Consider the following 13,611-nt stretch of genomic DNA (forward strand, 5'->3'; position numbering starts at 1 on the left):
TAGTTGAGAGTGATTTACAAGAAAGGATGCAAAAAGGAGAAATTCTTCTTCCAAACTCTTTGATTAAAAGGCTCTCAATTTTCCAAGATACCTCATTGCTTTCATTCTAGCAAGTGACTGTGGAAGGGTTATTTATCTGGGTGAAAAATTCCTTGCTTTTGAGGGTCTATTATTACATGAACTGGTTTATGTTAGGTAAATTTGGACAGCTTGATAGTCCTAAATTTGGACAAGTTGATAGTCCTAAAATACTTTTTCAAGAGGCAAAGTGGACTTTCTGGTCCAGTTGCTCTTTGAAAAATCACCTTTAAGGACAACCATGACCTGGATGACTGAGAATCTTCATAGACACCGATAGCTTTACAGAAGCTATCTAAATTTAGAATTTAGATCAATCCTTCCCAACCTGTGCTGAAATTAACTTCCTTTCTGGTTGGGAATTCTGGAATGTAGTATCGGATACATTGAGGTAGGCACCAACTTGGAGAAAGCTGCAACAGATGCTTTAGATCAGGGGTCTCCAACCTTGGCAATTTTTAGACTTGTAGACATTAACTCCCAGAATTCCCCAGCCAGCAAAGCAAAGCTGACTGAGGAATTCTGGGAGTTGAAGTCTACAAGTCTTAAAGTTGCCAAGGTTGGAGACCCCTACTTTAGATCTTTGCCAGAATGGCATTATTCCTTGTACTGTAGTGAAAGAAACAAGAAAGGGTGCTTTCCTTTTCATGTAGAACGAATTGAACAAAATTGTACATTTTCAAGGTCCTTATGGAGTAGAAAGAGGTGGCATATATATAAACCCAAGTTACAAATCAGATGTTTTTTTTGGCTTTGAGCATGGAGACACTATCTTGCCAAGACAAGTATGTTCACTGGAACGAGTCTAGAAAAACAAGGATTAAATTGTTTCGAGTATCACACCGAAGAAGAGGGGACAGAAAGCGTGTTATCTGAGACACAGGGAAATGTGATTGTTTGAAAGGTGGCCGTCTTCTAACCCCTGAAGTTCTAAAGGTCTGCCATTCTTAATTGCAATTGATTCTTGGTTTTGTGCCGCTGCGTTCTCTTATTTTATGTCTGACTGCATTCCAAGATTGATTTCCTGTATGTTTTAATCCCACCAGTTTGACACAGCCTGCCCTGGCGATGAAATCACCAAGTTGGCACGTGTCCTGCCAGAAGGAAGAAAGAAAGAAAGAAAGAAAAAAAGAAGGGAGGGAGGGAGGGAGAGACAGAAAGAGAGAAAGAAAAAAGAGAGAGAAAGAAAAAGAGAGAGAAAGAAAGAAAAAGAGAGAGACAGAAAGAAAGAGAAAGAAAGAAAGAAAGAAAAAAAGAAAGAAAGAAAGAGAGAGAGAGAGAGAAAATAGTTTTTGGGTTTAATATGCAGAAGACATTAATTTTCATTAATTCTCAAACCCATGCGGACTCTGGCAAGTTGTTCTGGCTTTGTGCCTGAGGAAGCTGATGGAGGGCTGTTTCATTTTTCACATTTCAGTTGCTAGAATTTTTTTTAACACTTAAAAAATGATGGGGGTGAGATGGGAGAACAAAACCAGCCCTTTCCTTTCATTAACTGGAAGCTGGAAGCAGGCGATCAGTTGCTCACACTCAGGGAAAGGCCTAACATGCAATAACAGAAAAATGGAAGGTGTGTGGTGTTTTGGGACTATGTAGACAACAGGGAAGTTGGGAGAGTGCTGAAAGGATGGCTTGCCTTGGGGAAAGGAGTGTCCCAGAATTGGGCTAACACTTCCCCAGCGAAAAGGTAAAAGTCCCCCTTGCACATATGTGCTAGTTCTTCCCTACTCTAGGGGGCGGTGCTCATCTCCATTTCAAAGCCGAAGAGCCAGCGCTGTCTGAAGATGTCTCTGTGGTCATGTGACTGGCATGACTAAACACCGAAGGCGCACAGAATGCTGTTTCCTTCCCACCAAAGGTGGTTCCTATTTTTCTACTTGCATTTTTACATGCTTTTGAACTGCTAGGTTGGCAGAAGCTGGGACAAAAACGGGAGCTCACTCCGTTATGTGGCGCTAGGGATTCGAACCGTCGAACTGCCAAACTTTCTGATCAACAAGCTCAGCGTCTAAGCCACTGAGCCACTGTGTCCCATCATCCGCAGCTAGGATGGCCTCAAATTATCACGTTTGGAAAGCATCTGGATTGGGCTAATGTGTGGGTCTAAGACATCCAATCTTGGCATCTTTAAGACCTGTGTACTTCAACTCCCAGAATTCCTCATCTCTAGTGCTAGGTGCTAATTGATCAGTGCTAACTGATGATGTTATCTTGTTTGGATAATGAAAGGTTTTTTTTTTTAAAAAAAAAACCCCACTAAGCTCAAAGAGCACCAGAGAGGAAATAATCCATTTGTCCGGCCTGCAGCCATCTTTTCTTTTGGATCTTTGGCCTGCCACACTTTCTATTATTCTACTATGCATTTTCTATGGTGGGAAAATGGGAGGGGGGGGATTGTACGAAGTTAGATGATATGTAGCCATAACAAAATTCTTTCTAAAAAGCCAAGGTCATCCTTTGTTTTTGCACCTCTGCACCTGACTGGAACTGGATAGATGGAAGCTGCCAGCATGGCAGTGGAAGATTGGACCATGGGATGGACTTGTGGATGTGGGGGCAAGATCTTGAACTTTCAGCTAGGTGGGAAAACCAGGAGGCTTTCAGTTTCGGGTTTTCCCAGATGTGCCAACGTGGCTCTCTTAATAAATGGGAACTTTGAGAATGCTTTGCCTCAGACTCTGATTTAATTTTGGATGCTATTTGGAACCCTGACATTAACCCGGATCTGAAACCATTATCCCAACTGCCTCTCTTCCCTAGGGCAGCTGTTTGCTGGACGAGCAACTCACTTCACCCTCCATTTTGCATCAGGTTCTCAAGATAGCTAAGCAGGCCCAGACCTCTGAAAAGGTCAGGAAGACCTGCTTAGAAACTAGCCATTGTTACTGACGGTGAGGTTTGCCAGATGGTCTCTCTCTGCGGTCCTCTGAGCTTGAAACCCAAAACCTACTGTGTTTGTGATGTAATGGTTTGAAATGTGGGAAACAGACTGAATTGATGGATTGCAGGGTGAGAGAGATTTTCATTACAGCTTTCTCTCTCTTTGCGTAAAGAGAAAAGAAAAGGGGGAAGTAATATTTTAATCCCCTTAGCTTGTTGAGACTCAACAATATTGTAATTGCGCTGTCTAAGTGAGGGGTCATTTTCTGGGCATGTAAACTAATAGATAGCCACAGTGGTTCGCTTCAGATCATAGTTGTCCTTGCTTGGCATGGTGCCTTGCAGATCCCTCACAAATCTTTGTGGTTGTTGTTGTGTTGTTGGTTTAAAAAAAAGATGTTTCATTCAGTTTGGGAGATTTCAGGTCACAGTTCCCTCTGGACCAGGAGTCTCCAATCTTTTGGACCTCAGGAAAACACTAAATTCATAATTTTAAATCCCGCAGACCACATCTGCCTAATGACTGGCTGGCTGAGCGTGGCTAGATGGTCATGTGACTGGGTGGGCATGGCCAACTCGATGTCATTCACATCGAAGGGTGCCTTGCCGGCCTCTACTCACCCCTCCCCTGCCAGCCACTCCTTGCCTGCCTTCCTGGGCTCCTTAGGGCCCCAACAGGAAGCAGTTGTTGGAGCTAAGCAGCCACTATGAGAAAGAGTTGGCAAAACAGCTCAGTTCAAATTGGATCTGACCGAGAAGGAGGCTCAGCAGAAGCACCTTACTGAGGACTAGGAGCATAGACTTTCCAAGCAGAGGGAATACTTGCGGGAGTGCAAGGCCAGGTACCGGTGCCTGGAGGCTCAGCGGGATGAGATGGTTAGCCAGTTCCAGACCATGGTGCTGTCCCACTGGAACGAGGCCCTCCGGCTCTTAGCCACCAGAGGCACTTCCCTCCAACCTTTGCCCAAAGCTCCTCACCAGGAGGCTAAAGCAGATCCCAAGTCAGAATTCCTGCCTTCCACCCCGCCAACCTGCACAAAAAAGACCCCAAAGGGAGAGGCTCTCTGCAGCAACACAAACATTCATTCCCAGGGGACGTAGTTTGAGGACTCCTGATTTAGTGCAATATAAAAAATGCAAATAATTTTTCTGTGGACCACCAAAACTTTCTCACGGGCCACCAATTGGTGACTGCTGCTCTGGACCACACTCTACTGCCCGTTGTTTATTGTGAGGAAGGGCCTGCAAAGGAGAACCACAACGTCATGACAAAAAGTGGCTCCTGAAAAAGGACCTGTGGGACTGAATGGCTGAAAATCTTTACAGACTTTCATGAGGGAGAATGACATTTAAACGCTTACACCGAAAATGCCTCGGCCTTTTCTCTGTCTAATTAAATTTGGTGGCTTTGACAGAGGACGCTAGTCCAGAGCTAGGGGTGTAAAAAAAGGAGAGATCCTTGTGTGTTCCTTGGGACCGGTCACCTCATGGCCAGCCCTGCTGTTGGGCAGCTGACTTCCAGCAAGAATAAACTGGCAAATGGCAGCCAATGGTCAGATGTTATCCCTGGACACTTGTTCACAGGAATGCTGGCAAATCCAAACCAAGCTGTGTAAAGCCTAAATGATCCTTATAATCACATTTTGAAGGATGGTGGGAATGGCTGCTGGGCTGGAAGTTGGATGCGAGACAGTGGACAGCTTGGTGACGGACTCCAACCTCCCCTCCCCCCCCGGTGACCTCCAGATGTCTGGGAGATTGCCCCACGTGAACCCTAGCCAGCGAAGCCAAAAGGGAATCAATTTGCAAGCATGATCATTCTAAGCTCTGCAAAAGCAAAGAGACAAATTAACTTGGTTCCTTTTCCTCTCTCTCTCTTGCTAAGTACCCTCTCTCCTCCTGTCAAAGACCACCCAAAACAAGAGTTACCGTGCTGTGTCAAATAGCATATGCTTGATTCATCCGTTTTTAGCCAAACCTCTCTAGTTTGAATGATTTGGGGGGAGTAAACGGGGAGGCACTTTGAAGGCAATCTCAACTCAGTTAAAACAAGTTGAGTTCGTCACTGAAGGACAGGGGTCGGCAACCTTAAACACTCAAAGAGCCACAAAGGTCCTAATCAGAATCCCCCCATTCAGTTCTGGAGCTGACCGGAAGTTCGGTTTCCCGACCATAGAGTCTCCTCCTAGAGTGGCATCCTTTCTCCTCCACCTGTTCTAGCCGAAAGCCAGTGGTGGGTTCCGGATGGTACGCCCCGGTATGGGTGTACTGGTGTCTTATTTGCACCCTATGACTATCATTAAATGTTGGACCTTATGATTCTTGACAAATGTATCTTTTCTTTTATGTACACTAAGAACATAAGTACCAAAGACAAATTCCTTGTCAAAGACACACTTGGCCAATAAAGAATTCTATTCTATTCTATTCTATTCTATTCTATTCTATTCTATTCTATTCTACATTCCAATATCTAATCTATTCTATTCTACATTCCAATATCCTATCCTATTCTATCCTATCCTATTCTATTCTATTCTATTCTATTCTATTCTATTCTATTCTATTCTATTCTATTCTATTCTACATTCCAATATCTCTTCTCTTCTCTTCTATTTAGCATCCAGTGGCTTGCTGAGGATTGAGTTGTTAGGCACCTCAGCTGTTCAGTCTTGCATTTGAGCCAAGAGATTCGGGAAAAGTGCTGTGCTTCTGCCAAAATACTTGTGAGAAACAAAGCTGCAGAGGGAGATAGGAAGGGAGAGCTTCCCTTCCCTTCTGGGCTCTTCATTTTTCTCTAGTCCTTGCTAGAGCCATTTTTCAACTTTGTGCATTGTGGATCAGATTTGTTCTTCCCCTGTTTCTCTTTTTCTCGGGCAGGGGCTCCAATCAGCATCCAACTTGTCCAGAAGAGAGAGGTTGCTTTCTGGAGATTTCAACAAACCATGAGAGGACAGAACATCTGGAGTGAGCAGATGGTTTTAATAGCCACGGGGAGGGTGTTTTGGCACCAGGCTGCCAGTGAGCATCTGCTGACAAGGAAGCAGAACCCAAAAAATCCCAGACAAAGCAGCCCACCCTGTAATTTGAGAGAAGGGAGTGGTGGGGGCCAAAACTGGGGAGATAACATAATAACAAGGAGGCGGGTGGGTGTCCAGACTCTTATTTGTGTGTTTGGTGGAGGTAACAAACCTAGGACAGTGTTCTCTAAGTGCTTCATTCATTCACCTTGCATTGAGATTTCTCTTTGTATTATTTTGAGCACCAGGAACCTGTCCGTGGAGATATGTTTTCCTGCAGACCAGAGGGCTCCCGTTACTTGTCCCAGCTTCTGCCAACCTAGCAGTTCGAAAGCATGTAAAAATGCAAGTAGAAAAGTAGGAACCACCTTTGGTGGGAAGGTAACAATGCTCCGTGCACCTTCGGCATTTAGTCATGCCGGCCACATGACCACGGAGATGTCTTCAGACAGCGCTGGCTCTTCAGCTTTGAAACGGAGATGAGCACCAGCCCCTAGAGTCAGGAATAACTAGCACATATGTGCAAGGGGGACCTGTACCTTCATCTAAATGTATTTTATTTGTGGGATTTAACTTTGGATGAGTAGAGGAGCTTTCACTGACATGAAGATGGGCTCTTCGATATAGACGTTCCAATAGAAGAGATTTGTCCCTGGTTCTCTCTTGAGCGTTATTGTTTTCTTGCAGATATTTCATTTCCCAGCTAGGTAATACCACCAGTGCTGCACATTGATGATGTGATCTAGTTGAACAATGAAACGTCTACAAGAAAACAACCAAGCCCAGAGCACCAAGCACTCCACAGATATAGAAGTTGCCAAATGAGACAATCCAAAAGTTGGAGTCATTTGGATTTTGCTGTTGGAGGTAAAGGAATACAGAATAACAGAGTTAGAATGCACCTTGGAGATCTTCTAGATCAACCCTCTTTCCCAAGCAGGAGACGTAATACCATTGCAGACAAATGACTGCCTAATCTCTTCTTAAAAACCTCAAATGTTGGACCCTGAGGACACAGAGAAACCTCCAAGGGCTTCAACAACCCTCTAAAAGGATGCAGATTATCATCTGTCTGCAAGGAATATAAATCCTTCCATTCCCCATTATCCTGTCAGAGCTGAAAAAGGTTTATTGGATGAGAAGCGAAACGTCTTCAAAAGAAAAAAAACAAGAAGGTCTAGTTGCCTCCTGAAAAAGCACCTCTGGGACAACCATGACCTGGGTGACTGAGAATATCTATAGACTCCATTGTTGGAGCACTCATAACTTCTGAAGTAAGCCATTCCCCTGATTAATGGTTCTCATCATCTGGAAATTGCTCCTTCGCTCTAGGCTGGATCTCTCTTTGATGAGGTTCCATCCATTACTTCTTGTCTTGCCTTCAGATGCTTTGGAGACTAGGTTGTCCCCTCTTCTTTGTGACAGTCTCTCAAAATGTCTATGGAGATTCTCCATCATCCAGGTCATAGTTGTCCCAAAGGTGCTTTTTCAAATGGAAAGTGGACTTTTTCCTTGAAGATGTCTTGCTTCATCCAGACCATTCAGAATTGAAGAAGCTTCTTGGAGGAAAAGCGAAACATCTTCAAGAAAAAACAAAAGTCCAGATGCCTTTTGAAAAAGTATCTTTGGGGCAGACTCTCAAATAATGGAAGACTGCCGCCGTGTCATCCCTGGTCCTTCTCTTTGTTACTTGAATCTTACTTTAATCCTTCTCAGCATCTTCAGTTGAGAAGTACCTTCTTTTGAAAGATGCAAGGCGGAGTACCTGAAGTTCAGGAAAAATAGCGAAGAGACCTGAAGGGTTACGTCTCCTGTTCCTTCTCCATCACAGAGCATCTGCAATTTGGCAGATCGAATCTCATCAGGCTCAAGGTTGACTTTGCCTTCCATCCTTCTGAGGTGGGTCAAATGAGGACACAGATTGTTGGGGGCAAGAGGCTGACTCTATAACACCACTTAGAGAGGGCTGTAAAGCACTATCAAGCAGTATATAAGTCTAAGTGCTATTCCTTCCTTCCTTCTTCCTTCCTTCTTCCTTCCTTCTTCCTTCCTTCCTTCCTTCTTTCCTTCCTCCTTCCCTCCCACCCAGTGGCTAGAATGCAGTATTGCAAGCTAACTCTGCCCACAGCCAGGAGTTTGATTCTTACCAACTCCAGGTTGACTCAGCCTTCCATCCTTCCGAGGTGGGTAAAATGAGGACCCAGGTGGTTGGGGGCAAAAGGCTGACTCTGTAAAACCGCTTAAAGAGGGCTGCAAAAGCACTGTGAAGCAGTATATAAGTCTAAGCACTGTTGCTATTGTTATCTCCTTGAGGGAAATGCCCCATTCTGTCTAATGGCACAGCTGGTTCTACACAGGAATAGCACAGCTGCCAGATGCAGTAACATGGAAGTGGGGATTTGAGTAGCACCATAATTTAGTTGCTAAATGAAATAAGAACGCTACTAGACCTTGGCTGACATGGCCACAGCTCTGAGGTCAGTGTGTATGTTTGTGACATGTCAACACTTCTGCACATATCTTTTTTTTTTAAAAAAAAACAGAACAGGCTGAAGGGTTGAACACTCTGCTCAGCATCTCTTGTGCTGATGTTTATCATCTTTATCATGGCCCAGAGCAGATCTGGCTGGGAGATTTAGGACCATCGTATTCAAAAGACTTTCCCTCCTGTCTAGCTGCAGCCAGAAAGTGTTTTCCAGGTTTTGCCTTTCAATTTTCTGCTGTATAGGAGTAAACCCAGACCAGCTGTTGTTTCCACTTGGACAGCAATAATAAATTGAGAAAGAGAGGGGAGGGAGGGAGAGACAGAGAGAGAGAGAGAAAGAGAGAAAAAGAGAGACAGAGAAAAAGAGAAGGAGAGAGACAGAGAAAGAGTGAAAGACAAAGAAAGACACAGAGACAGTGAGAAAGACAGAGATACACACAGAAAGAGACAGAGAAAGACAAAGAGAAACAGAGAAAGACAGAATGTGTGTTTGTGTGTGAGAGACAGAGAGAGAGAAAAAGAGAGATGCACGCAGAAAGAGACAGAGACAGAGAAAGACAAAGAGAGACAAAGAAAGAGAATGTGTGTGTGTGTGATAGAGACACAGACAAAGACAAAGACAGAGAGAGAGAAAGAGAAAGTGAATCAGAGAAATTCAGAGAGAGAGAGAGAGAGAGAGAGAGAGAGAGAGAGAGAGAGAGAGAGAGAGAGAGAGAGTGAGTCTGAGAATGTGTGCAAGTCAGGAAGCTGTGCGTGCGCATGCCGGTGTGGAGATGTTCAGCCATGAGCCTATCTTTGCAACTGCTCACAATTCTGCACTCATTTGGCATCGCCCATTAGCATGATTGCTGGCTTTTATAAACAACTACAGTTATTCATCCAGCTCAAACCCTTGGCATAAGGTGAGGCGGCCTTGGAAAGAAGAGGCCAGCTCTCCATTTGGCACCTGATCAGAAATGTAGGGATACTTGCCATTTTCAGTGATCCTTCGGTGAGCAAACAGTCTCCAAATTAGCTCCTGGGGTACAGTGCAAATTTCCCAGATGAGGTAAACATCTTATCCAAGGTTTTTTTTCTTTTCTTTTTCCTGGTGTGTTTCTCCATCAGTGCTTGGTCTTTCTAAGCTGGGTTGGAGAGGAGCAGGAGCAAGATCTGTGTTCTGTGGTGCTCAGCCCAAAACTGGTTGATATTAGGATCTCAATGACTGAAGCAGAATTGTAAGGGACTCATAATCTTCTCTCTCTCTCTCTCTCTCTCTCTCTCTCTCTCTCTCTCTCTCTCTCTTTATATATATATATATATATATATATATATATATATATATATATATATATATATATATATATATATATATATATATATATATATATATATATATATATATATATATATATATATATATATCATCTATCATCTATCATCTATCATCTATCATCTATCATCTATCATCTATCATCTATCATCTATCTATCTATCATCATCATCATCTATCTATCTATCTATCTATCATCTATCTATCTATCTATCTATCTATCTATCATCTATCTATCTATCTATCTATCATCTATCTATCATCTATCTATCTATCTATCATCTATCTATCATCATCTATCTATCTATCATCAAAATACTCTCTGTGTGTATGTTCCAGCAGAACTCTGGAACGCCTTGAGCAATTTCAACCAAACTAGGTACACAGATGACTTACTCTCTGGAGAAAAATACTGTGGGGGTAAGACACCCTTAACACCCCTCGGTGTGTGTGTTGTTAAGATGCAGCCTGTTGTGCCTTTACATGCCATCTCCTGTACTGCCGTAAAATGGCTTCTACTGTACTGTGGAGTTGCCATGGTAACGGCTTCACAGTACTCCACAAGGGAGCTCCCTCTGGTAAGGGGGAAAATCCAACATTAGAAATTATGTTTGGTCCGAACGTTTTCCCCTTATAAATACCTGGGCAATGCCGGGTTATCGGCTAGTTAAAAATAACTTTCCCAATATCTGGTCTAAAGGAAAAAGGAGCCGTGGTAGCCAACTCTTGGCTACTCTATAGGGAAAGTGAATGGAAAGAGAAGGCAAGGCCTGGCACATTTGTTATAGCAAAAGACTTCTCAACCAGATCCTTGGATTTCAGGAAGTCAACTTTTAGCTCAACCGATTCTTTTACACCAATTCTTTTATTAATACACAAGTGGCAGCCTTTCACTTCCTGATTTTGCCACGTTACGTTTCTCTTTCCAAGTCTAATCATGAACCAGGAACGCGTGTCTCTCACGCGTGTGCTGCATCATGCCATTCTTACAAATGCATGTTGGCTCCAGCTCAGGAGAAGAGCATGTTTCCCAGGTCGACTCTTCTCAACTGCGAATAGCTGAGATAAGGAGAAGGAATCAGCTGGACAGCGATCAATTCCTGCACTCTGGGGTAGGAGGGGAAAGCGAGGAGAGAGAGAGACACACGAAGAGTCTCCTCCAAGACTATAAAAGGCAAACGTTTAGATGAAGGTGATGCTTAGGGGGAGGTTTGCCAAATTATTGGAAGGTGTGTGTGTCTCTCTCTCTCTCTCTGTGGAATTAAAAGCATTTTAATGTCCGGGATTGGCGCGGGCTTTTGTGCTTGTCTAAATCAGCTGCTGAAGTTTGAAGATTGTTCTTGTTGACAAGCTTTCAAGCATCTTGGCTGCACGTGGAGGGCATGTGCTTTCGATGGGCTCACAGAATACGGGACTTGTTATTAAATCTTGGGGTGGTGGAAGAGAGGGAGAGAGGGGGGCAGGGGGAGGTAGGTATCCCTGGGATGATTTACAGGCGGCTCAGGAATCTCAGAACAGAACAAGCTCATCTTTGTCCAGAGCAGTTCACGAAAGCAGCAGCAGCAGCAGCAGCAGCAGCAGCAAAAGGGTCTGGCTCAACCAGTTTGCAGAAGTGCCTTTCCAAATTCGGCCTGTTTAAAATCTGGACTAATTAAATGAAGCCAAGGGTCACTGGTTTGGAGCCAAAACGCTTCAATGCTGGCCCTTGGGACTGGGCGAAAGCTCCCATTTTGACAGTAGTGAGAACCAGAAGTCCTGGGTAAATCATTTTCACTTCAATCTCAATACACCACAAGGCTGTGAGGTCCATGCAGTTAGCACAGTGGCCTGCACTGTGAGACAGCCTCTTGCCAATTGCCTGATAATGCAGTTATTTAATAAATACTTTAATAAATTTAATAAACAGTTTGAAGATAAGGCGGTGATTGAGAGCAATCCACCCGAGGAACAGAAGTTGCCTTCAGATGTGGTGGGAGATTCATCACTGGAAGCTTTCAAGAAGAGATTGGGCTACCATCCGTCAAAAATGCTGTAGGATCTGCTTGGGTGGGGGGTTGGACTAGATGATGGACTACAAGGTCCCTTCCAACTGTTATTCTGTTATCAAGAGATTCAATCTAAAAATAAGGAGAAATTTCCCGGCAGTGAGAACCATCAACCGATGGAACAGAAGTTGCCTTCAGAAGTAGTGGCAGCTTCATCACTGGAAGCTTTCAAGAAGAGATTGGACTGTCATCTGTCAGAAATGGTGAAGGCAGGGGGTTGGACTAGATGACCTACAAGGTCCCTTCCAATTCTGTTAATCTGTTAAAAATATTGCCACGATGAGGTCACTTAGAAAGGCTAAATGTGGACTTGTTTGATTTTCATCTCCAATACTTTTGAGTTTTGAATAACTCAAGGTAACAAACATATATAATATGCCTTTCTCCTCCTCTTCTCCCCACAATAAACAAACCTGTGAGATGGCTTGGGCTGAGAGGGAGGGACTGGCCCAAAGTCACCCAGCTGGCTTTCATACCTAAGGTGGGACTAGAACTTACCATCTCCTGGTGATTGGTCCCAAGTCACCCAGCCGGCTTTCATGCGTAAAGTGGGAGTTAATTTCCAATTTCCTGCTTTCTGGTGATGCCTTAACTGCTAGATAAAACTGACTCTTGCTTTCAACTGATAATTTAAAAATAAAACAAACTTGATTTCCCATTTAGGATAAATTCTGAGATATGACTACTCAAAAAGAGTAACAGGAGACTGAACAAAACTATTGCTGCATAGTTTAATTATGTGTATTCTTACTCAGAAGCAAGCAAGTTCAGGTAACTGATTTTTTCCCCTCCAATTCCTTTGAATTAATGCTGACTCCTGGCCACTGCCTGGTCCAGACCCTGTAGATTTCTGAGCAAGGTTTTTTTTTTAGAAATGGTTGTCATTGCTTCCTTCCCAGGGCTAAGAAAAAGTGACTGGCCCAAGGTCATCCAGTTAGCTTCATGCTGAAGTTGAACTAAAACTCATGGTTGTTAGAATATTCATGACTGGGAGAGACATGGGAAAAGGTCAGCCAATGAATAGGCATAGCAACTAAATCAGTCAATGGGAGCTTAAACAGATCTGAGTATGTGCAGAGAACTGAAACAGAAAATTAAGCATTCTGCTGCTCTGAGAAGTAAACAAGCAGTCTCGCTGGGCTTGCCTGCTGAAATGAAGCAAACTGCTTGTGTTTGCCTGTAACTCGCCTGCCTTGCGTTTCTTTAGAAGAACCACCTGTTGGTATTGTACATTTATTCATCTATTCTTATGTATATAAAGAAGTTAATGAATCCAGCTGAATCAGTTTTCTGTGTGCGCTTTCTGGATTTGATTTCTCTGCAACAAAATCTGACAATGGTCTCTGTGCTTCTAACCTCTGGTGTTTCAGCCACGACATCAAAGTGGCTCTTTGTGACTGTAGGTTACAGGTAAAGAGGGCTGGCACCCTAAAGACATGCTAATTTGAATAACTTGACAATTCAGACAGAGTCCTTGATTCCAAGAACTCTATGAAAGGATTTCAAACCATCTGTAGAGGAAGCAGAAAACGTATTTGCTTTTGAAGCTCTATCTTATATATGCAATTTCTCTTTCTATTCACCCTGAAAACTTGCCCAGTTAGGAGTTCAGTGTTTCTCAACCTTGGCAACAACATGCTGGCTGGGGAATTCTGGGAGTTGACGTTTGCACATCTTAAAAGTTGTCAAGGTTGAGAAACACTGACTTAGAACAATGATAGGCTGGCCTTATGGCATACAATTTTCCAGACTTATAGGAAGTCTAGGTACTTCTTTTTGTTACTGAAAATC

At 43.5% G+C, this 13,611-nt stretch overlaps 2 protein-coding genes across 2 annotated transcripts in view; both read right to left on the bottom strand.

Annotated features, from left to right (window-relative positions):
- The window catches only part of ADAMTS8 (ADAM metallopeptidase with thrombospondin type 1 motif 8), a 489,092-nt gene that overhangs the window by 401,402 nt on the left and 74,079 nt on the right, over positions 1-13,611 (bottom strand). The gene's annotated exons all lie outside the window — the stretch shown is intronic.
- Positions 1-13,611, bottom strand: part of SNX19 (sorting nexin 19) — a 395,229-nt gene that overhangs the window by 49,222 nt on the left and 332,396 nt on the right. The gene's annotated exons all lie outside the window — the stretch shown is intronic.

Source organism: Natrix helvetica, assembly GCF_964273705.1.
Source record: "Natrix helvetica genome assembly, chromosome: 8".
NCBI classification, from domain to species: Eukaryota; Metazoa; Chordata; class Lepidosauria; order Squamata; family Natricidae; genus Natrix; species Natrix helvetica.